At 48.0% G+C, this 24,657-nt stretch overlaps 1 protein-coding gene across 1 annotated transcript in view; it reads left to right on the forward strand.

Annotated features, from left to right (window-relative positions):
• The window catches only part of CERS3 (ceramide synthase 3), a 408,572-nt gene that overhangs the window by 218,047 nt on the left and 165,868 nt on the right, over positions 1-24,657 (forward strand). The window contains exon 4 of the mRNA XM_073568813.1: positions 14,479-14,530. The gene's annotated coding sequence lies outside the window, so the exon portion shown is untranslated. The remainder of the gene's footprint in view (positions 1-14,478; positions 14,531-24,657) is intronic.

A 24,657-nucleotide genomic window follows, 5' to 3' on the forward strand; every position in this document is an offset into this window, starting at 1 on the left:
TGTACGCCAACACCAGTTCCACCAGGAACTCAGGCCACCATATCTTTCGATCTTCCTCCAATGTTCGGAGCATCTGGATCAATGTCCGATTGAAGAGCTCACAAGCTCCATTCTCCTGAGGATGATAGGGTGTAGTCCTTAACTCCTCAATCTGGTACAAACGATGTAACTCGACCTTGGAAGCAAGCGCCTTGGTCAGAATGGATCCTTTTCAGGCAACCGTACACCCGGATGAAGTCTTGGCAAATGGCCTGCGCAGCTGGCTCAGCAGTCTGGTCCCGGGTCATAGTCACTACAGCGAACTTAGTGAAGTGGTCGGTCATCACCAGGCAATGTTCATACCTGAGATGCGCCAGGCTTACGGCTAAGTAGTCAATCAATCGCTCTAGGGGGGCAGTAGTCATGATGGTCTGCGTCAGAGTTCTTCTCTGGAGGTTTAGTTAGTTCACAGCTCCGACATCTTTGACAGGCCTCCTCTACTGCAGTCCTCAATTGGGGGTGATACACCAGCTTCTGTTACCACTGGAATGTTTTCTCCGGACCAAAGTGAGCCCCTCTCTCATGGGCCTCCATAGCCAGCACACAGATCAACTTTTCTGGGAGCACTACATGCCAAATGACTCCCAATTCCTGTACTAGCTGTACTCTTCTGTATAGCAATCCATCTTCCAACTGGAGCCTCTCCCACTGTTTCAGAATCTACAGAGCCCCTGGGGACAGAGCATCTCTCTCTAGTCGGCTGGGAAGTTGCTTCAGGGCCACCCACTGTCTCAGCTGGGCAAGTTTTTTATCTGCTTACTGGAGTTGCACCAGCAACAACCAAGTCATCCCGAGGTCGTCCCAGCACCCGTTCTCCCGAAGTCTCTATGATCTGTCCCTGCATCGCCACCAACGACCTGGTAAGGTCCCTAAAACCAGGAATCTCTTCTGCCTCCAATTCTTTCTCTCGGACTCGTTCAGGCCTCTCATGAACCACTCGAGAGAGCATCAGCGTGTGTATTCTCGGCCCCGGCCCGGTAAGCGATCTTGTACCGATACTACGCCATGCGGGCCACCCATCGTTGTTCCAAGGCCCCTAATTTTGCATTCTCCAGGTAGGCTAATGGATTATTATCAGTGCGCACCAGGACTTCGGACCCCATCAAATACTCTGCAAACTTTTCGGTCATTACCAACACCAACGCCAGCAGTTTCAACTTGAAGGAACTGTAATTGTCCGGGTTCCGTTCCGAGTCATGAACAGACCAGCTTCCATAGCCTATCATTCGTTCCTTTTCTTCCTGCATTTGTGATAGTACGGCCCCCAGACCATGTAGACATCCATCAGTATGAAGGATGAAGGGCTGTGAGAAATCCTCATAGGCGAGTATTGGGGCCTCTGTCAAGGCTATTTTCAATGCTCTGAAGGCTACTTTCTGGCTGCTTCCCCATTGAATAGCTCGATTCTTCGAACCAGATGGCACTCCCTTTAGTAGTTCCAGCAGCAGATTAGCGAGATGGGCAAAATTCTTTACAAGCCTTCGGTAGTACCCGGTAAGCCCCAAGAAGGCCCAAACGTCTTTCACTGCTGTCGGGGTGGGCCATTATTGCACAGCCTCCATCTTTTCACGCGAAGGCCTCACTCCTTCAGCAGATACGATATGTGTCCCAGATACTCAATTTGTTTGCGAAAAAGGTGACATTTTTGGGGCTTCACTTTCAGGCTGTGATTCTGCAGCCGACTCTACACTTGCTCCAGCCACCAAAGATGTTCTTCAAAGGTGGCCGCATAGACAATGATATTGTCGAGATGAGTGTTGCTTGAAAATTCAAGTCCTCCAAGCATTTTTCCATTAATCGCTGAAATGTCCCAGGAGCAACAGTCAGGCCAAAGGGCATCCTATATAATTCAAACAATCCCATGGGCAGTATGAACGCCGTCTTCGGCCGGTCATGTTCAGCCATGGGCACCTGCCAGTACCTGCTGACCAGACCCAGGGATGAGAAATACTTCGCCTTTCCCAAGGCAGACAGAGATTCCTCAATTCTTGAAAATGGATAGGAGTCCTGTTATGATTGAGTCACCGTAGGAGGCAAAAACAGAAATGCTAGCTAAGTCCAGAAAACCAGAGAAGTTGGCAGCTATCGGATTGCAGACCCCTGAACCTATCAACACAACTAGCAGTAGCCGTGGGGGGCTCCTACGATGCCCTAGGCCCCTCGATCACAGCCAGAGGACTACATAGCCTAAAGACAGAAAGGGAAATCTAAACTGCCCCAGAGCAGACCCCAAAGCAAAAGGCAACCCTCCACATATAAAGACGGTGAAGCAAGAAGAAAGAACAAAACACAGACAGAAAGATAAACTGAGCAAAGATGGGTCCCACGCTAGCTTAGCTAGGAAAGGACAGGAAGGCTGCTGTCTGCAATCCGTGAAAAACCCTATGAAAATAAGAGCCAACAAACTGACAGTAAAAAAGGCCCTGAAGACGCTAGGCTTCAAAAAAGCTATGTCAGTACTCAGGAATATTCTGAAGACAGAGCAACAGGCAAAAGGAGATTCAGCTCACCCCAGCAGGGAATGGCAGAATCCAGAAAAGCAAGGAAAACAAAACACTAATGCAAAAAGGCAAAGCAGAAATCTTAGCTTTAGATGAGCAGGAATCAGACTGGTTTCCTAGAAGTCCACAGAGAAATCACCCGCAGGCCAGAAGGGCGTCGGCAGCCTTATATCCAGTCATTAACTCCACTCAGCCAGTCATCATCATCAGCCCCAGGTGTTTGACAATCAGGCTCACTACCTTTCTTCACCAGAAGAGGGAGTTCCTCGGGCCTCAGTAGTGAAGGGGAAAATGAACTCACAACAGTACCTCCCCCTTGAGGAGGGGTCACCGAACCCTCAACCACGCCACCAGGGCGATCAGGGTGAGCCCGATGAAAGGCACGCACCAATCTTTTGGCATGAATATCAGAGGCAGAGACCCAGGAATTATCCTCCTGACCATAACCCTTCCACTTAACCAAATACTGGAGTCTCCGTCTAGCCAGACGGGAATCCAGTACTTTCTCTACCTCATATTCCATGTTACCTTCAACCAATACAGGGTCTGGAGGTGCAACCCCCGGAACAACAGGTTCAACAAACCTCTTCAACAAAAATTTATGGAACACATTATGGATTTTAAATGTGACTGGAAGAGCCAAATGAAAAGAGACCGGATCTCCAAAATCTTGTAAGGTCCAATAAATCTAGGCTTAAACTTAGGAGAAGCCACCTTCATAGCAATATTTTTTGATGATAACCACACCATATCACCAACCTTAAATTGGGGACCAATGGCCCTATGTCGGTTGGAAAACCGCTGGGCCTTTTCCTGGGAGAGAGATAACTTATCCACCACTTGGTCCCAGATCTGGTGCATTCTCTCCACCACAGTGTCAACCCCTGGGCAGGCAGAGGGCTCCACCTGCCCTGAAGAAAATCGAGGATGAAACCCAAAGTTACAAAAAAAGGAGACATCAAAGTGTCAGAACTAGCTCTATTATTTAAAGCAAATTCGGCCAAGGGCAAAAATGAAACCCAATCATCCTGATCAGCGGAAATAAAACATCTCAAATATGACTCCAAGGTCTGGTTTGTTCTATCTGTCTGCCCATTGGTCTGAGGGTGAAAAGCAGAGGAGAAGGACAACTGAATTCCCAGCTTGGAACAGAAAGTTCTCCAAAATCTAGACACAAACTGGACTCCTCTGTCAGATACAATGTTCTCAGGAATCCCGTGCAAGCGAACCACCTGTTGTAAAAACAGGGGCACCAATTCAGAGGAAGACGGCAACTTAGGGAGTGGTACAAGATGAACCATCTTAGAGAACCTATCACAAATCACCCAAATAACAGTCATCCTTTGAGAGACAGGCATATCAGAGATGAAATCCATTGAAATATGGGTCCATGGCCTCTTGGGGACAGGCAAAGGCACCAACAACCCACTAGAGCGAGAACACGATTTAGACCGGGAGGACGTCCCACAGGACTGCAGAAAATTCCTGACATCACGAGACAAGGAGGGCCACCAAAAAGACCGACTCACCAGATCTCTAGTACCAAAAATACCTGGATGACCAGCCAAAGCAGAGCAATGAACTTCAGACATCACTCTCTTCTTCCACTGGTCAGGAACATACAACTTTCCACTGGGACAACGCTCAGGTTTGTCCTCCTGGAACTCTTCCAGAGCACGTCTCAAATCGGGCGAGATGGCAGAAAGAACTACCCCTTCGCCTAAGATGGTAGCAGGCTTGGTCACCACAGGAGAATCAGCAAAGAAGCTCCTAGAAAGGGCATCAGCCTTGACATTCTTAGTTCCAGGAAGAAAAGAAACCACAAAATCAAAACGTGTAAAAAACAAGGCCCACCTAGCCTGTCTAGGGTTCAAGCGCTTAGCCGACTCTAGGTAAATCAAATTCTTGTGGTCAGTGAGGACCACGACTTGATGCTTAGCTCCCTCCAACCAATGTCTCCACTCCTCAAATGCCCATTTCATGGCTAACAGTTCCCGATTCCCCACATCATAGTTACGTTCAGATGGAGAGAACTTTCGGGAAAAGAAAGCACAGGGATTCATTTTAGATGTTACAGGATCCTTTTGGGACAAAATAGCTCCTGCACCAATCTCAGAAGCATCCACCTCTACCTGGAACGGAAGTGAGACATCAGGTTGCCGCAAAACCGGGGCGGAGGTGAATCTTCGCTTCAGCTCCTGAAAGGAAGAAACAGCCTCCGGAGACCAATTTAACACATCAGCACCCTTCTTAGTCAAATCAGTCAATGGCTTGGCAATACTAGAAAATTTTGCTATAAATTTCCGATAAAAATTAGCAAAACCCAAAAACTTCTGGAGGGCCTTCAAAGAAGGGAGAAATGCAAAGTACTACATCTGGGCAATAAAAATGAAAAAAGCATATATAGAATGGGAGGAATAGGGCTAAGTGACAGCACATGTGAAAAAGACTTGGGTATACTAATAGATCACAGACTGAATATGAGTCAACAGTGTGATGCAGCAGCAAAAAAGGCAAATGCAGTTCTAGGATGTATTAACAGAAGCATACAGTCTAGATCACGTGAAGTCATTATTTCCCTCTACTCCTCTTTGGTCAGACCTCATCTGGAATATTGTGTCCAGTTTTGGGCACCACATTTTAAAAAAGACATCAACAAACTGGAGCAAGTTCAGAAAAGAGCGACCAGAATGGTGACCGGTCTGCAAACCCTGTCTTATGAAGAAAGGTTGCAGGATTTGGGAATGTTTAGTTTGCAAAAGAGAAGACTGAGAGGAGACTTAATTGCTGTCTACAAATATCTAAAGGGCTGTCACATTGTAGAAGGATCAACTTTATTCTCATTTGCACAAGGAAAGACTAGAAGCAATGGGATGAAACTGAATGGGAGGAGACACAGATTAGATATTAGAAAAAACTTTTTGACAGTTAGAGTGATCAATGAGTGGAACAGGCTGCCACGAGAAGTGGTGAGTTCTCCTTCAATGGAAGTCTTCAAACAGAGGCTGGACAGACATCTGACTGGGATGATTTAGCGAATCCTGCTTTGAGCAGGGGGTTGGACCAGATGGCCCAGGAGGTCCCTTCCAACTCTACGATTCTATGATTCTATGATTCTTAAGTGGGCTGAACCCAATCGTAAATGGCCTGTACCTTGGCCGGGTCCATTTCAATAGTTGACGGGGACAAAATAAATCCCAAAAAAGAAATCCTCTGTACTCCAAAAAGGCATTTAGATCCTTTGACATACAGGGAATTCTCCCTCAAGATCCGGAACACAGTCCGAATATGTTCCACATGAGAATCCCAATCCTTGGAGAAGATCAAAATATCATCCAGATAGATAATCAAAAATTTATCGACAAAATCTCGGAAAATATCGTTCATAAAGCACTGGAAGACAGAAGGGGCATTAGTGAGCCCAAAAGGCATCACCAGGTACTCAAAATGTCCCTCCGGAGTATTAAACGCCGTCTTCCATTCATCCCCATGCTTAATGCGAATAAGATTATACGCCCCCCTGAGGTCAAGCTTGGTAAACCAGCAAGCACCTTTAACTCTGGAGAATAGATCAGAAATCAGGGGTAACGGATACTGATATTTAACAGTAATTTTGTTGAGAGCACGATAATCAATACAAGGTCTTAATGATCCATCCTTTTTGGCTACAAAAAAAATAACGGCACCTAAGGGTGACGAGCATGGTCTAATATGACCCTTCTCCAACGCCTCCTTAATATAGGATCGCATAGCCTCGTGCTCGGGTACAGATAAATTGAAGAGCCGACCCTTGGGAAATTTACACCCCGGGCTCAGTTCAATAGCACAGTCATAACTCCTATGAGGAGGCAGAGACGCAGACTCATTCTCACTAAATACATCATAAAAGTCCGCCAAATAATCAGGAACATCATGCGACTGAGGAGAGGTGGAAAACACTGGAGCCTCACTAAAGGCACACCGACAACCCCAACTCACCACAGACACAGATTTCCAATCCAAAACTGGATTATGAATTTGTAACCAGGGAAACCCCAGAACAATAGTATCATGCAGATTATGTAACACCAAAAACCTGCAGTTTACTTGATGGTCTGGGGCGACCCGCATTACCACCTGGGTCCAAAACTGAGGTTTATTTTTAGCCAAAGGAGTAGCATCAATCCCCCTCAAAGGGATAGGCGTCTGCAGAGGTGTCATCGGAAATCCACAACGTTTAGCAAAATCCAAGTCCATTAGGTTTAGAGCTGCTCCCGAATCCACAAAAGCCTTGGCGGAAAATGTGGACAGGGAGCAGATCAGAGTAATAGCCAGAAGAAACTTAGGTTGAACACCACCAACAGAAAACGTGTGTGCAAAGCGTTTCTCGCGTTTAGGACAGACAGAAATAATATGCGAGGCATCTCCACAGAAAAAACACAACTTATTACGCCTTCTGAACTCCTGACGCTGCTCTCTGGAAAAAACTATCGCATTGCATAGGTTCAGACATCTGTTCAACAGGTGGCAACACCTCTCATGCAGCTCTGCGTTCGCGTAAACGCCGATCAACCTGAATGGCTAAAGACATAGAATCGTCAAGACCAGAGGGAACAGGAAATCCCACCATGGTATCTTTTATGGCTTCTGACAACCCCTTCTGAAAGAGAGCAGCCAAGGCATTATCATTCCAGGTAGTAAGTACTGCCCACTTTCGAAATTTTTGACAGTACAATTCTGCAGAATCACGACCCTGGTTCAATGCCAGCAGGGTCTTTTCAGCCTGATCAATGGCATTAGGTTCGTCATACAACAACCCCAAGGCCTGAAAAAATGCGTTCACATTAGTCAGAATAGGATCATCTGGTTTCAAAGAAAACGCCCAATCCTGGGGATTGCCACGCAGCAAAGAGATGACAATTTTAACCTGCTGCGCGGAGCTCCCTGACGAGTTAGGCTTCAAGGCAAAAAATAATTTACAATTATTTTTGAAATTCAAAAATTTAGACCGATCCCCAAAAAATACATCAGGTGTAGGAATCTTTGGTTCAGCAGCATGTGAATGAGCAAGGTAGTTGGAAATTCCCCGCACTTCCGCAGCGAGCTGCTCCACACGATCAGACAATTGCTTTATCTCCATTGAGAGAAAAAAAAAAAAATTCCCCCTACGGCCTCAGAGATATAGAGGAAAAAATATACACACTTTTTTTTTTTTTTATTATACAATTCTTTCCTGCTATTGAGTACCCTAGAATCTGCGGTATGGCGGGTGATTCTGTTATGATTGAGTCACCGTAGGAGGCAAAAACAGAAATGCTAGCTAAGTCCAGAAAACCAGAGAAGTTGGCAGCTATCAGATTGCAGACCCCTGAACCTATCAACACAACTAGCTCCTACGATGCCCTAGGCCCCTCGATCACAGCCGGAGGACTACATAGCCTAAAGACAGAAAGGGAAATCTAAAACTGCCCCAGAGCAGACCCAAAGCAAAAGGCAGCCCCCCACATATAATGACGGTGAAGCAAGGAGAAAGAACAAAACACAGACAGAAAGATAGACTGAGCAAAGATGGGGCCCACGCTAGCTTAGATAGGAAAGGACAGGAAGGCTGCTGTCTGCAATCCGTGAAAAACCCTATGAAAATAAGAGCCAACAAACTGACAGTAAAAAAGGCCCTGAAGACGCTAGGCTTCAAAAAAGCTATGTCAGTACTCAGGAATATTCTGAAGACAGAGCAACAGGCAAAAGGAGATTCAGCTCACCCCAGCAGGGAATGGCAGAATCCAGAAAAGCAAGGAAAACAAAACACTAATGCAAAAAGGCAAAGCAGAAATCTTAGCTTTAGATGAGCAGGAATCAGACTGGTTTCCTAGAAGTCCACAGAGAAATCACCCGCAGGCCAGAAGGGCGTCGGCAGCCTTATATCCAGTCATTAACTCCACTCAGCCAGTCATCATCATCAGCCCCAGGTGTTTGACAATCAGGCTCACTACCTTTCTTCACCAGAAGAGGGAGTTCCTCGGGCCTCAGTAGTGAAGGGGAAAATGAACTCACAACAGAGTCCCACCCCGTACAAGCATTCAGTCATCTGTAATCAACACAGAAGCACAGGGTTCCATACTTTTTCCGTACAAAAACAATGGGAGCTGCACACGGGCTCTGACTCTCCCGTGCGACTCCACTCTGCAGCATGTGAGCCAGCATCTCCTTTACTTCCTTATACATCTGAGGCGGTATCTGTCAATATCTCTCTCGAACTGGGGCAGCACTTCCTGTAGGAATTTTGTGGGTTATAGCTGTAGTGCACCTGAAGTCATCTTTATGGCGAGTGAAGATCTCCTAGTAGCGCTCCAGTACAGCTTCCACCTGTTGCACCTGTTGCGGTGAGAGTCCCGTCAATTCGGCCTACATCTGCTCGAAGATTCGATGACCATCCTTCATACTTCCAGGCGGTTGCTCCGGTGTCATTGTAATGGCTAGAGTCCGTGGATCTTCTTGCATTACTGCCTCCAGTTGCACCAACTCTTCCGGCATTTCTAGTACCTGAGCCACTTCACTCTTAGGCGGGAGGGTGAGATTATCTTCTCCCAGGTTGACGCGCCACACCGCTACAATCATGGACTGTGTCTAATGACCGAGCGACGAGGAGTCCTGGGGGTACTTGATAGAGCCGACATCAGTTTTTCTGCATTTCTACCCCCTCGAGGGGCATACAGGCTTGTACTAGCAACATGAGCACAGTCTGACCAGGCAGTAGAATGAGTTTAGCAGCTGCAGGAACCATCACATTTACCAGAACTTTCCCCTTGCTTGACGTTTCCTGGGCCTGGGCAGCCCGTATTAGTTGCTGAAATACCTTTCTCTGGGGGGGTTCGCTGGCTCCATCGGTCCAGAAAGGCCTCATGCGGCTCACTGATCAGGAGAGATCTGATTTCTTTCTGTACATTCATCCCAAGAGTCACCACAGGACTGCTGCCGACATCTCCAGCGACCATCACGACCCCTTTTCGGCCCACATCCTTCCTGCACACTAATTTCCATCCAGACCACCCCTGCGACTGGGATGGGCAACTGATTGGTCGCCATTAGTCTGATCACTGGGCTCCACTCAGGCTGCGACACTTCTGGAAAATGACGTCTAAAGTACGCTTCCGGCACGTTGGTAACTTGTGATCCTGTATCAATCAAGCAACGGACGGCTCACCCGTTCACTTCTGCCCAGATGGTAGGGCTCGTAGAGATTAAACCTTCGGGACTTCCCTCTCTCCTCCTTGGTCTTTCATGCTCTGTGGCGGTGTCCCCCAGTCATGGAGCCCACTAGTTTAACGGCTGTCGGGGTAAGGACCGTCTCTGTCTCGCACACCCTCGGGCATAGTGTCCGGTGTGCCCATACTTGAAACAACTCGGATTCCACTCAGCACGGGGCTGGCTTGTTCCCTGACGAGGCTCAACAAATAAGCGGGACTATGACTCGCTCCTTTCTCTTGACATATTTTGGGCTGAAGCGGGCACTCTTCTAATGCTGGACCACTCTTCTCGCATTTCCCGTATTTCCTTCCAGATTTCTCGGACCCATTCTGGTTCAGCTACGGGCGGGGTGGGTACCTCATTACTCCGGATCTTACCTGCCGTCCCCTGTTTCTGCTCTCACGCACGCTTCTGCCCCAATTTCTAAGAAGGTCATACGCGGTTTGGTACGCAGGCGCTCTCGCAAAGCTTGTTTAGGCAGCACATCCCTGAGGCCCGCCACAAACTGATACCTCAGTATCACAACAGGGGGTCCCGCTCCTATAGCCCCCACTTCATCCCGTTTAGCGATATACGTGTTCACCTCCTGCAGCGCATGAATGTACTGAGTTACCGACTCCCCCACCCTCTGGACACAGTGAAACAGTCGCATCCTTAATTCCCCAACATTGGTGGGATACCCATGCATCTCTTCCAGAATCTGGACGCTCACTGATACTCGGGAGCCCTCATTGAACCCCTCCCGGGTCTCTGCTCCACGTTTCACCTTACTTCGCAGAGCACAGATGGCCTCTGCCTTCTTCCTCTGGCGGGAACGCTCTGGCTTTTCCCGTGCTACACTCTCTCTCATCCCCCTGCTTATCACGCCCCTTCTCTCCATGTTATGGGTCCTGTCCAGCTCCTATTTCCTTCGCTCCTGCAACACTGGACGCAGCCTCAGCAGTTCCAGACCCGGTATTGCACAGGTACCCGCAGCCCAGTCTTTCTCCTTACACCTGCTTGAAAAAAACTCCTTGTAACAGCACTGTTATCTACGGCTTTTGCACAGGGCATTCATACCAATTTTACCACCTAGAGGGCACAAAGGAGGCATTTACTTTGTAAGGGGCACATTGGTGTGCATTACTATGTAGGGCAATATAAGGAGCACAGTTTTTGTGCCACACAGGTGAAGCAGTAATAGGGACAAATATGGCAGTAGCGGCTCAGCATTGGGGTGAGGAGATTGTGCAGGTTGAGAATAGATGTGGACGGTGCTGGAAATGCAAGAAGTCAAATGTGTCTTTGTTATAATCTCTGCAGTTGTGGCTGGAGAAGTTACAGTAAGTCAATCTGGGGCAGATGGAAAAGACGGAAAAGTGAACGACACCATCAGAAAGAATGTCAGCTGTAAGTCACTATCTATAACTGTACTGTATTCTCTTACATGTACTGCAGGACTGATATCTACCACTATATGGTCACCATATGGCGGTAGTATCAGTGTTGGTCTTTGCATAAAGATTTTGAGTAATAACAAGGTCATCGGCTGAGGTTGCCCTGAATCCACAATTAGGGTGTGCCACCGTAGTTGTGCACATGGTTACCTGCTTAGGGGCCCACTCAGGCAGAGTTGAAACCCCTAGCTACACCTCTGATCTGCTCCGATGACTGGAAATGTGTGGCCGCATTGAGGATATAAGGTAATTTTTTCCCTGTGGCTGCTGCTCTACTAAAACAGGCAGGCAGGATGTTAAGACTATTTAACTCCAAATTAACCATATATCTGCAGGTAAATAGTGTTTCTGGACATGTTCCTGGTGGCCTACTTAAAGTGGTTAAGAGCCACTTGTTGCTCGAGTATCTGTTGTCCCCTGGATAAGTGACCTTGGTCTGATTTTTGCCAAATTCTACCTGCTTGTATCTTGATCGGGCTTGGTTATTTTGATACTTATTTCTCGTTGACTCTTTATTTTGACCTATGGCTTGGAGGTCTGACCTCCTGGTTCTCACTGCCAATAGATGAGTGTTCTGGAGATCTTGACTTGGGGACCTGACTAAGTCTAATCTTTTGTGCAGGGATCCCAGGTGAAGAATTAGATGATCACTTTTCGCTCACTTCCTTACTGAAGAGGGTATTTTCAGTTTTAAATTCCCACAGTAGCATTGCGTGGCATCTAAGTGTCTTTACTCCAGCTTGCCACTCTCCACAAGGAGAAACGTTTCCCCAAAGGGAAAGTTACTACAATGAGCTTTTGGGGAGGTTTTTTTTTGTTTTTTTTTAGGTGCAAGCAACTTATTTACAGTAACCTATTTACAATTAATCTTGTTTTATTAAAAATGTTTAAACAATTGTGCTGAAAAACATGTCAACATAGGCATATGGCCACCAGATATAAAAAAAAAAAAAAAAAAAAAGGTATGCAATAGCCTCGTGCTATTGAATTTATAAAAAAAAAAGTACTCCTGGTGTATTGCACAAAAATGTATGGTAAAATACACCCTATCAAATATTTAACCAAAAGAGAACAATGAGATATGTCAGAGGCTCCTAAGGGGCAAAGTCCATTTAATTATTATCCTGTTGGCAACTGTTTATGATCAGGTTTCCATCTGGATCCTATTTTCCAACAGGACAGAAAAACATGTCAGATCCTTATATTTTGTGCATTAAATGTCTGTGGCATTAGGTACCTGGAAACGGACCCTGGCAGAATTGAAATGGAATTGATAGCCAAGTATCTTAATAAATGAGTTAAGCAAATTAAAGATCTGTCCACTACAAGGACAACCTCTTTATTCAATAAATACTATATTCCCCATTGTAAAATAAAAACGTCATATACTTAACTCCCATACTGACACAGTCACAGAAATGTCAGTACTAGATCACCCAAGACTTGCGTTACATTATTTCACAACAGCCCTGCAGCCAATTAGCGGTCGCTGATTTTGTGACGCCACAGCGATCTCGCCAGCGAGATCGCTGTGTGTGACGGGGATCAGCGACCGGCCCCCCTGCCGGGTATCGCTGATCGTGCTCGATCGGCTTGGGCCATTTTTTGATCGCTGGTCTCCCACTGGCCAGCACGCATCACTGCGTGTGGCAGCAAGAGACCAGCGACGCTGGTTTCTAATGTAAACATCGGGTATCCAGGAGCCGCGTGGCTCTTAGATACCCGATGTTTACCTTGGAAACCAGCATGTACGCCGGTTTCCAAGGTAAACAGCGGGAATCCAAGAGCTGCGGCTCCTGGATACACGATGTCTACATTAGAAACCAGCTTGCCGCTGGTCCCGATCGCTGGAGGGGCTGTCTAGCGATGTCCCAGCGATCCCATCTATGTCGGATCGTTGGTGGGATCGCTGGGACATCGTTATGTGTAACGGGGCTTTACATGAGCCTTTGGAGACCCACTGCTAACATCACTGGAATGTCGATGGTGAGGGAGGTGATTATTGGGGAATATAGTGTTTGATGGGTTCTCTGAGAATGAGAGAATTTGGCAACCCTGATGTAATTTGAACTGCAGCCTATCCTAGTCATGTGTCAGTACAGGCTGCAGACTGAAGACATACAGCTCCCAAGACCTGCATCTCAACTGACAGTCGCTGCATCATACAAACCTACGTTGGCGGCCAGGAGGATGTCTGTCATGTGAAGAAATATATTTCTTCCCAGCTGAGCACAAACGTCCAGCTTCATCTTCATCCATGTTTATGTGTTTTCAAGTTGGGCACAGTCAGCCTGCACTGCTATAAAGCTGATAGACTAACAGAGGAGGAGAATGAAGCTGGAGATCTCCTTGCCGTGCACAACATGGGTTAAAATATATTTCTTCTCATATTGCAGCCTGTTCCCAGCCGCCATCGGAGTATGCTTGATACAGGTTTTGGCAATTGAGACGTAGGTCTTGGGAGCTGTATGTATTCAGTCTGCTGCCTGTACTGACTAGGAGGGGCTGCAGTCTCAATTAATTCAGGAACTCCATTTTATCTGAATTTTTTGCGATAAATACTGGGATTTTTTGCTTGAGATAAACATGTTAGTGAAGCAATGTGCATCACTAACAAGACATTGGGGGCAATTTAATAACAAAAAAAAAAAAAAAGATGTGACAGGTTCCATTTAACTATTTCTACCATGCCGAGAATAACATTAATATTCTGGCTTTTTTTTTTTACGGAAGTATTGAAAAAATGTAAGCCTCTGCTGGTTAAAAATTGAGAAAAAAAATGAATGAAGCAGCGTACAAAACTGTTTTAGTAAAATTTTCTTGAGTGTAAAAACATTCCCCCAAAACATGTGTGTGTCCAAATGTAGAGATCCAGTAGGTGGATCGTAGCTGAGCACGCCTTGGAAAGATGATGGATGCACACAGCCTACAGTATATTCCTCCTGATTAGCTCTATTATAATCCTGGCCTTTGAATCAGGTTCACCGGATGTAACAAATAATTGGTCACTTGCTCTAAAGCGTTACAATTTGCTTTGCGCACACTGTGTAAACCGAGAGGGCAAGGGTACGATTTCTGATGTGCGCTGCACCTATGTGACCTTCACACAGCGTTTCTCTGTGTGGATGCTGTGCCCATTCTGTAAGTACATTCTTCTCATTGGCAATTTAATCATCTACAACCAGTGGTTAGTAAGCAGAGTTACTGATTTGCAGATACATTGATAATACAGGAACTAAGCTGTCCTGATGTGTCTTCTCCTTTTGTGATTGCAGAGCTGGGAAGCTACTAGTCAAGGCAGGAGAAGGCGGCTCATGAAGGAAAAAAGTAAGTCATTCCTCATCTCCATTCGCATTCGTCTTTATTCCAAAAGGGGAATTTTTTTTCCGAGTGAATACAGAACAGCGGATGATATTCGATCCACAGGCTTAACCCAAGTTATTCTCATTTCCTACTTTGAGCGCCAGCACCACCTCTGCTGAAAAACTCTCTACCACTCACTGGTATGATTTCATACACTTCGGCCTATCCTGGCAGACTGTGGTTGAAGTCTATTGAAATTTCCAGTTCTGGCTCTGTTCCTTGAATTTGCTTTCTCTGCTGAATGTTGTGGAATAAATCTCGTAATGTATGTGAAAGGTTTCTATCGCAACCCCCTCAGATTTGGCTTTCGCAGGCTAGATGAGTCCCACAGTGCTGGCTCAGCTGCCTCCGCCACAGTTTGCTAGCCTACATTTTAACTTGAACCTTGGACACTGTACATTTTACGTTTATCCACCTGCGGATTGCAAAAGAGAAGGGGCGCCATTACAGCCCGAGCCGTGGATATATTTGCTAATGGGTCATTGCACTTTACAGGGACAGAGCTAAAACTGATCTTATCTCCATAGGTCAGGCAGGTCTATTGCTATCTGTAAGCAGACATTTTAGGCTAGTATTCTTTGATTGTGCTACTGGTTTTCTGTCCCAATGTTGTCTCCAAACAGCGTTGCCCACCGGTCACAAAGTCCTAAACACGCCGTAAAAATAGGACACTTTTTTGCCCTGTTCATAAAAAACATTTCAAATATGGGCTGTAGACACAGATCACTTATAATCAGAATGAGTTTTTATGGTTTTCCAATATGTTCGCAAAAAAATATTATTTGGTTGTGATTTTTTTTTTATAAACTGTCCAGAAAAAAATAAGTCAAGTTGGCAAAGCTGCCTCCAAAGTGTGCTTAGTAACACAAGGCACATCACTTGTCACAACAGAAGGGACCATATAATCGGCCTGGTTACCCAGAACCTTCAGTCCTAAACTTGGGCCCTGATTCATCATTGCCGTTTCTCCACTTTACTGAAATGCTCCTTCTTAGTGGCTTTAGTATTTGCTCTATATCCTCTGTACATTTTATGCCATTTTTTAAGTGTTTTTTTTCCTATTTTTTTTCTTGTCGGCTTTGCCTATCTGCATGTTTTAGGCAGATTCGTGAAATGTGGCTTGTACCAAATGCAGCACTTTATTGGTGTGTCTCACTCTGGTTCCCCCTGGAGTGAGGTTAAAGAGGGAGTTTTCAATTTGGTACATATTTGCAACTTTTTCTTGTGTGACTTTTTAGTATACGTAAAGAGCATTTTTAAATTTTGCCCCAAATTCATGGACCGCTTTTGTCATTTGGAGCAAAAGAAAGCGTTAGCGAATACCACAAAACAAAAAAAAAAGGAAGCAGCTTCAATAAAATGCAAATGATGAATCGGACCTTAAGTGTTGAACCAATAGAGGGGCAGCTACAAAGCCTGATTGGGCAATTGTTTTACGCACCATCTAGGAGGAGCTGCGGAGGGATGCGGACTTCCTCCGTGAAGCTCCACCTCCGTCGGCATGCAGTCTGCGTACCCTACCTTTAGCATTGGGTACGCAGGCTGTGCCGATGTATGCAGATGCCTCCGCATGCGACCTGCGCCGAACGCAACATGTTGGATTTTGTTGCGGTTGCCGCACCGTCAAAAAGACGCATGCGGAGGCATCTACATACATCGGCACTGCCTGCGTAACCAATGCTAAAGATAGGGTATGCATGCCAACGGAGGCGGAGCTTCACAGAGGAGGCGCATCAGTGGGCGGAGCTTCACAGAGGAAGTCCGCATCTCTCCGCAGCTCCTCCATACGCTAGTGTGAAACTAGCCTAACAGTGTTATTTGGGTACTGTGTGGTTGTATTATTTAGGCACTACAAGATTACAATATCCGAGTCTTTATAGAACACTAAGGAGAAGGGTGGCTGAAGATGAGTGGAGGACCTCACCGCTTGGCTGAAAAGACTAGCTTTATCTACAGAGAAGAGGGGCGATAGCTCAGGAACAGAGAGATGCATGAATAAAAGGGAAACTACACCAGATTCAGACGAACACCATATACCCCAGATAAAAAGTTATGTCAACCACATGGTTTCAAACAAAAGGTTGTTGATGAGAGATCCCCACCTCAGCTTTCCAGTACACAATGTCTCCTATATGGAGACACAAAGCCATGCACCATGAAGAGGAGGTCCTCTACATCTACAATCACTATGCTTGAAGGGGCACAGAATGAAACATGGGCAATTATTGTTACAGGCGCTCAGTTGATGCCATTTTGAAAGATTACATTTGCTACATTGATTTATACCACAAAGGTTTTTATCTAGAATCTGAGAGAATCAAATCATACTGTGATCACACTAATCAAACTCTCAAATTCTGATCAAATTCTCTCAGATTAGACAATATACGCTGGTGTGGCAATGGCCTTAGAGTCAAATAAATGAGAGTAAAGTGACAGTCCTCTGTGGGCTCTCTAGCCATTTTCACACTATGCGTAATACTATTGTTTGATTTATAGTTCAAGACTCTCGATTACTATTATTTTTAGAGCACAGTGGCGGATTAAGTGGACTATGGGCCCGGGGCTGTTCATAAAACCTGGGCCCCTGTACCCCCCTTCCCACCTGAGCGCTGCGGTCCCCGTGCGGGAATTGACAGCCGTACGGACCGCAGCACTTGGTTTGCTGTGGGTCCATACGGAAAACCCGCCACCATTCCACCACGTGTGGACATGGCCTAAAAAGACGTTGCACATAAGCTGTAGGCCTACGGCCAATACGCACAAAATCGCCCAACGTGATCCTGGCCATAGGGGATCCACTTTAATGTCCCCACTTTAATTTGAAGTCCCCTTACTTCATCCATTGCAGTCCCCTATCACCCACTCACTTCATCTGCAGTGCCGCTTCATCATTTGCAGCCCTTTATCCCCCCTTCCATTTCATCATGTGCAGTCCCCTTCCCCCCCAACTTCATGTGCAGCCCCACTCCCCCATCATCATGTGCAGTTAATTTTACCCCCACATCATGTGCAGTCCCCCTTACCCCCACTTCATGTGCAGTGCCCCTTACCCCCAATTCATCATGTGCAGTCCCCCTTACCCCCAATTCATCATGTTCAGTCCCACTTACCCCTTAATTCTTCATGTGCAGTCCCACTTACCCCTTAATTCATCATGTGCAGTCCCCCTTATCCCCCACTTCATCATGTGCAGCCCCACTTATCCCCCACTTCATCATGTTCAGCCCCACTTATCCCCCACTTCATCATGTTCAGCCCCACTCACCCCCCCTTCATCATGTTCAGCCCCACTCACCCCCCTTCATCATATGCAGCCCCACTCACCCCCCCTTCATCATGTGCAGCCCCACTCATCCCCCCTTCATCATGTGAAGCCCCCACTCATCCCCCCTTCATCCTGTGAAGCCCCCACTCACCCCCTTCATCCTGTACAACCCCAGTCACCCCCCTTCATCCTGTACAGCCCCACTCACCCCCTTCATCATGTGAAGCCCCCACTTACCCCCTTCATCCTGTACAACCCCACTCACCCCCTTCATCATGTGAAGCCCCCACTCACCCCCTTCATCCTGTACAACCCCACTCACCCCCCTTCATCATGTACAGCCCCCAGTCACCCCCCTTCATCATATACAGCCCCCAGTCACCCCCCTTCATCATATACAGCCCCCAGTCACCCCCCCCCGTCATCATATACAGGCCCCAGTCACCCCCCTTCATCATGTACAGCCCCAGTCACCCCCCCTTCATCATATACAGGCCCCAGTCACCCCCCTTCATCATATACAGGCCCCAGTCACCCCCCTTCATCATATACAGGCCCCAGTCACCCCCCTTCATCATATACAGGCCCCAGTCACCCCCCTTCATCATGTACAGCCCCAGTCACCCCCCCTTCATCATATACAGCCCCCAGTCACCCCCCCTTCATCATATACAGCCCCCAGTCACCCCCCCTTCATCATATACAGGCCCCAGTCACCCCCCTTCATCATATACAGGCCCCAGTCACCCCCCTTCATTGTGTACAGCCCCCAGTCACCCCCCTTCATCATATACAGGCCCCAGTCACCCCCCCTTCATCATGTACAGCCCCAGTCACCCCCCTTCATTGTGTACAGCCCCCAGTCACCCCCCTTCATCATATACAGGCCCCAGTCACCCCCCCTTCATCATGTACAGCCCCAGTCACCCCCCTTCATTGTGTACAGCCCCCACTCACCCCCTCCCCCATTTAATTCATTTTATAAATAAAAAAAAATAAAAAAAGTTCCCCACTTACCTCACAGCCGGCTCGCTCCCCAGCAGCGCCTCTGCTTTCAGCATCCTCCGGGACATGTTGGCGCGTGCACGATGACGTCATCGCGCACGCCCGACATCTGATCCGGAAGTACAGCCGGAGGGAGCCGGAGCTGAGCAGCCGTCAGGGTGACGGCCGTGCACCGTGCACAGCTCCCGGCCCCGGCCTCATAGAATGTGACGCGGGCGGCTGTCTGCTGCCGGCGGCGTCATAGCACAGGGCACGGCCGGCCCTGTACAGGTGCTGGGGGAGCGGCCCGGGGGGCATTTGCCTCTCTGCCACCCGGCCCAGCCCGCCCCTGCCCCTGGGCCCCCAAAAAACCTTGGGCCCGGGGCGACCGCCCCATCCGCCCCTATTAAGATCCGCCACTGTTAGAGCACCATTAATTCCATGGTGCTGTACATGAGGAGGGGTTACATACGAGATGCAAATATAAATTGCAATGAACAAACTAACCGTGACAGACTGGTACAGACATGAGAGGGCCCTGCCCTTGTGGGCTTACAGTCTACCCGATAATGGGGAGGGAGACAGTGGGTTAGAGGGATGCAGCAGCTCTTGTGGTGGTGAGGTGGCAGGAGGGTCATTGGAAGCTGTAAGCTTTCTTGAAGAGATGGATTTTAACCCCTTTACCCCCAAGGGTGGTTTGCATGTTAATGACCGGGCCAATTTTTACAATTCTCACCACTGTCCCATATGAGGTAATAACTCTGGAACGCTTCCATGGATCCCGGTGATTCTGACATTGTTTTCTCATAACATATTGTACTTCATGATAGTGGTAAAATTTATTTGATATGATTTGCATTTATTTGTGAAAAAAAACGGAAATTTCGTGAAAATTTTGAAAATGTTGCAATTTTCCAACTTTGAATTTTCATGCCCTTAAATCACAGAGATACGGCACACAAAAAACTTAATAAGTAATGTTTCCCACGTTTACTTTACATCAGCACAATTTTGGAAGCCAATTTTTTTTGTTAGGAAGTCATAAGGGTTAAAAGTTAAACAGCGATTTCTCATTTTTAGAATACCATTTCTTTTAGGGACCACATCGCATTTGAAGTCACTTTGAGGGGTCTATATGATAGAATGGTGTCACTTTTGGGTATTTTATAAAAGCTGCACCCCTCAAGGTGCTCAAAATCACATTCATGAAGTTTATTAACACTTCAGTTGCTTCACAAGAACTTTTGGAATGTTTAAAAAGAATGAACATTTAAAATTTTTTCACAAAAAAATTTACTTCAGATCCAGTTTTTTTTATTTTATCAAGGGTAACAGGAGATATTGGACCGCAAGAGTTGTTGCGCAATTTGTCCTGAGTATGCTGATACCCCATATGTGGGGGTAAACCACTGTTTGGGCGTATAGCAGAGCTCGGAAGGGAAGGAACGCCATTTTACTTTTTCAATGCAAAATTGTCTGGAATTAAGATCAGACACCATGTCGCATTTGGAGAGCTCCTGATGTGCCTAAACAGTGGAAACCCACCACAAGTGACACCATTTTGGAAACTAGACCCCCTAAGGAACTTATCTAGATGTGTGGTGAGCACTTTGAACCCCCAAGTGCTTCACAGAAGTTTATAACGTAGAGCCGTAAAAATAAAAAATCATATTCTTTCACAAAAATGATCTTTTTCCCCCCAATTTTTTTTATTTTTCCAAGGGTAACAGGAGAAATTGGACCCTAAAATTTGTTGTGCAATTTGCTCTGAGTACACTGATACCCCATATGTAGGGGTAAACCACTGTTTGGGTGTATGGCAGAGTTCGGAAGGGAAAGAGCGCCAGATTTTACTGTTATGGTTTACAGGTGCCATGACCCACCTTTGTATTGTCAGGTGACATAGCCCACAGCTTAGTGATGGATAGGCGTCTATAAGACACCCATCCATTACTAATTCTATAGCTGTATTGTAAATAAAGACACAGCCATAATAAAGTCCTTTATTTGAAAAAAAATGACAGACTCCTTTATTAATCTCAATTAAACCATACCTACAACCTCGCTTAATTCCACCGAAGCCCTCAATCTCCTGTAATAAAAGTAAAATAATAAAACAACAATAAACCATACCTGTCCGTTGTTCTGTCCCACGCAGTAATCCATGTCTGGGGGATAATTAGTTTTCAATCTGGACGGTGCCAAGATGCGACCGTCTCGGCTGAAAACCACTGGTGATTGAGCTGCTGTGAATGCAGCGTCAGTGACCGGGGATGACATCATAGAGGTTACCTTCGGTTACTGGGCTCCATTCCCAGCCGGACTGAGCTGAGGTGATTTCAGTGAGATCCCCGCTAGCACCGTGAGCAGTTGGCGCCCAGTGACCAAATGGAGCCCAGTGACCAAAGGTAACCTCTATGACGTCACCCCCGATCACTGACGCTGCAGTGGTTTTCAGCCGGAATGGTGGCATCTTGGCACCATCCAGGTTGAAACCTAATTATCCCCCAGACATGGATTACTGTGTGGGACAGAACGACGGACAGGTATGGTATATTGTTTTATTATTTTATTTTTATTACAGGAGATCTGTTACACCGCTCCGCCATACTCACCCGGCCTCCGCTCCCACTCCGCAGTCGCCCTCCGCTCCCACGCCGCAGCCTCTCTCCACCCGACGGCCGCGGCGGTCACCTGAGACAGACCCGCGACCGATGCCTTCCCTGCATGCTATGCGCATGCGCCATAGGCCGCGGCCGCGCCTCCTTCCTGCTTCTTATGCTCCGGCTGTGCCCTGACCCGGAAGCACATTTGGACCAATGGCTGACCAGACGGGGCCATATCAGGCCGCTTCCCCCTGAGGGAGGCGCCTGATCGTTGTGTTTCCTGACACTCTGGCCTCGCTCCATCGTGCACACTCTGCTCCTGCAGTTCCTGTCTCGGCTGCTCCTCACAGCAGCTTCTCAGTCCTGCTACCCGTGTTCCTGTCGTCCTACTCCAGTCCTGCCTTGTGTTCCTGCCGTCCTACTCCAGTCCTGCCTTCACTGTTCCTGCCGTCCTACTCCAGTCCTGCCTTGTGTTCCTGCCGTCCTACTCCAGTCCTGTCTTCAGTGCTCCTGCCGTCCTACTCCAGTCTCAGTCTTACTCCGGTCCATCCTGAGCCGCCCCTCTCGGTACCGGCTACCGTGGTACTCGAACCCCTGGGCCTGCTCCTAACGGTCCCTGTATAGGGGTCGGTTCCACCTGGCAGCTCGCCCGGGGTCCCTCGGTGCCACGGTCCAGAGGGTCCACTCTCGGAGCTCCCGCTCCTGACCACCCACGCTAACAGTACGATCAGGCCATGGACTCCGCCGGTACTACGGCTGCTACCCAGAAAGAGTTGCTATTCCTACGGGAGAATCAGGGGCGCATTATGTCAATCATGAAGTCGATGGACACCCGTTTGTCGGCCTTACAGGTGGCCGATCCTGGAAATGCCACTCAGCTGGCCAGTCTCCAACAGGAGCTGGGCCAGCAGCAAGATACTCAAACCCACATTTTGTCCTACATGGCCTCCTTTGATAGTCGCTTGTCGGCCCTCCAGGCTGCCGCTGCAGTGCCGACTCCTCCCCCTGCGTCTGCTGCTCATCCGACGCCCCGCCTCGCCAAGCCGCCTCGTTTCACCGGGGATCCCAAGCTCTGTAGGGGGTTCTTAAATCAGTGTAGTCTCCACTTTGAATGGCTGCCGCAGCAATATCCCTCGGACCGGGCCAAAGTGGCCTTCATCATGTCCCATCTGGAGGGAGAGGCCCTTTCTTGGGTAAACCCGCTCTGGGAACGTGACGACCCGGTCGTTTCGAGTCTCCCGGTTTTCCTGGATACGTTTCGTAAGGTTTTCGATGAGCCGGGCCGGTTAGCCTCTCTCACTGAGTCACTCTTTAACTTACACCAGGGCTCTCTCACGGTCGGACAGTACGCTATTCGCTTTCGCACTATTTCCTCTGAGCTCGGCTGGAATAACGCAGCTTTGGTGGGGGCATTCTGGCGCGGTCTTTCTAGTAAAATAAAGGATGAACTCGCTGGTCGAGATACCCCGTCCACCTTAGAGGACCTTATCTCGCTGGCTACCCGCATTGACCTGCGCTTCCTGGAGCGCGCTCGGGAGTCAGTGAGAGACAGGCGCTCCTCCAGATCAGTTCCTCCTTTCGCTCAGTCGGCCAGCTCACGTTCAGTCGGATCTTCTTCCCTCTCTTCGGGTGAGCCCATGCAGATAGATCATCTCAGGTTGGCCGAGTTACGTCAGAGAGAGAGACGGGCACAAGGTCTGTGCCTCTATTGCGGTCATTCGTCACACTATATCCGCACCTGTCCTAAGAGACAGGGAAACGACTCCACCTAGGTCAGGTAAGAGAGGCCTTCCTAGGTGATGATGATGATTCCTCTCAACCCCTTACGATTTCTGTGCTTTTGGTTTCAGGAGGGAGGCGTGGTTCCGAGGTGGCCTACGTGGATTCGGGCTCAGCGGGTAACTTCATTCGGCCGGAAGAGGTAGACAAATACCAAATTCCTGTAGTCACTCTATCTAACCCAATTCAGATTGCCACCGTGGATGGCAAACCGCTACAGGTGACCGTCACCTTGGTCACTGAAGAGGTGGAATTGCAAATCGGAGCCTTACATCGAGAGAAGATAGCCTTTTACGTTTTACCTAAGCTCTCTCACGCCATTCTACTCGGTCTTCCATGGTTAAGGACTCATCAGCCTGTTCTCGACTGGTCTTCTGGGGAGATACTCCGCTGGGGGCACCCGTGCCAAGCTCGCTGTCTGACTCCTGTCCGCCTGGCGGCCGCTCCACGGTCACCTCCAGACCTCCCGGGTCTTCCTCCAGCTTACAGCTCCTACGCCGATGTTTTTGATAAGAAGGAAGCAGAGGTCCTCCCTCCACACCGGCCGTTTGACTGCCCAATTGAACTTGTTTCTGGTTCAACCCCCCCAAGGGGCAGAATCTACCCTCTGTCTCCCGTGGAGACCACCGCCATGTCCGAGTACGTCCAAGAGAACCTCGCCAAAGGCTTTATACGGAAATCCTCTTCGCCCGCGGGAGCCGGGTTCTTCTTCGTCAAAAAGAAGGACGGGACTCTACGGCCATGCATTGACTATAGGGGCTTGAATGAGATTACCATCAAGAACAGGTACCCTCTTCCACTCATTCCGGAACTGTTTGACCGTCTCAGAGGGGCTCGGGTCTTTACCAAGCTGGACCTCAGAGGAGCCTACAATCTGGTCCGTATCAGTGCAGGTGACGAGTGGAAGACCGCTTTCAACACTCGAGATGGCCATTACGAGTACCTGGTCATGCCCTTCGGTCTTTGCAATGCTCCTGCAGTCTTTCAAGAGTTCGTCAACGAAATCTTCCGGGATCTCTTGTACTCCTGTGTGGTCGTGTACTTAGACGACATCCTCATCTTCTCGCCGGACCTCTCGTCCCACAGAAAGAGTGTCCGCCTGGTGCTTCAGCGTCTTCGGGAGAACCGTCTGTATGCAAAGATCGAGAAATGTCTCTTCGAACAGACCTCTCTGCCATTTCTGGGATACATTATCTCCGACGCTGGTCTAAGGATGGATCCCGAGAAGTTGTCTGCCATCCTCAAATGGCCTCGCCCCGTCGGATTAAAGGCGATACAACGATTCCTCGGGTTCGCCAACTATTACCGGCAATTTGTCTCCCACTTCTCCGCGATCACAAGACCCATTTCTGTGCTTACCCGTAAAGGGTCTACTTCCAAGGATTGGTCTCCTGAGGCAGAGGAGGCCTTTCTGTCCCTAAAACGGGCTTTCTCCACGGCTCCGGTCCTGCATC

This window comes from Dendrobates tinctorius, unplaced genomic scaffold, assembly GCF_039654945.1.
Source record: "Dendrobates tinctorius isolate UK_male_01 unplaced genomic scaffold, ASM3965494v1 ptg000022l, whole genome shotgun sequence".
NCBI lineage: Eukaryota > Metazoa > Chordata > Amphibia > Anura > Dendrobatidae > Dendrobates > Dendrobates tinctorius.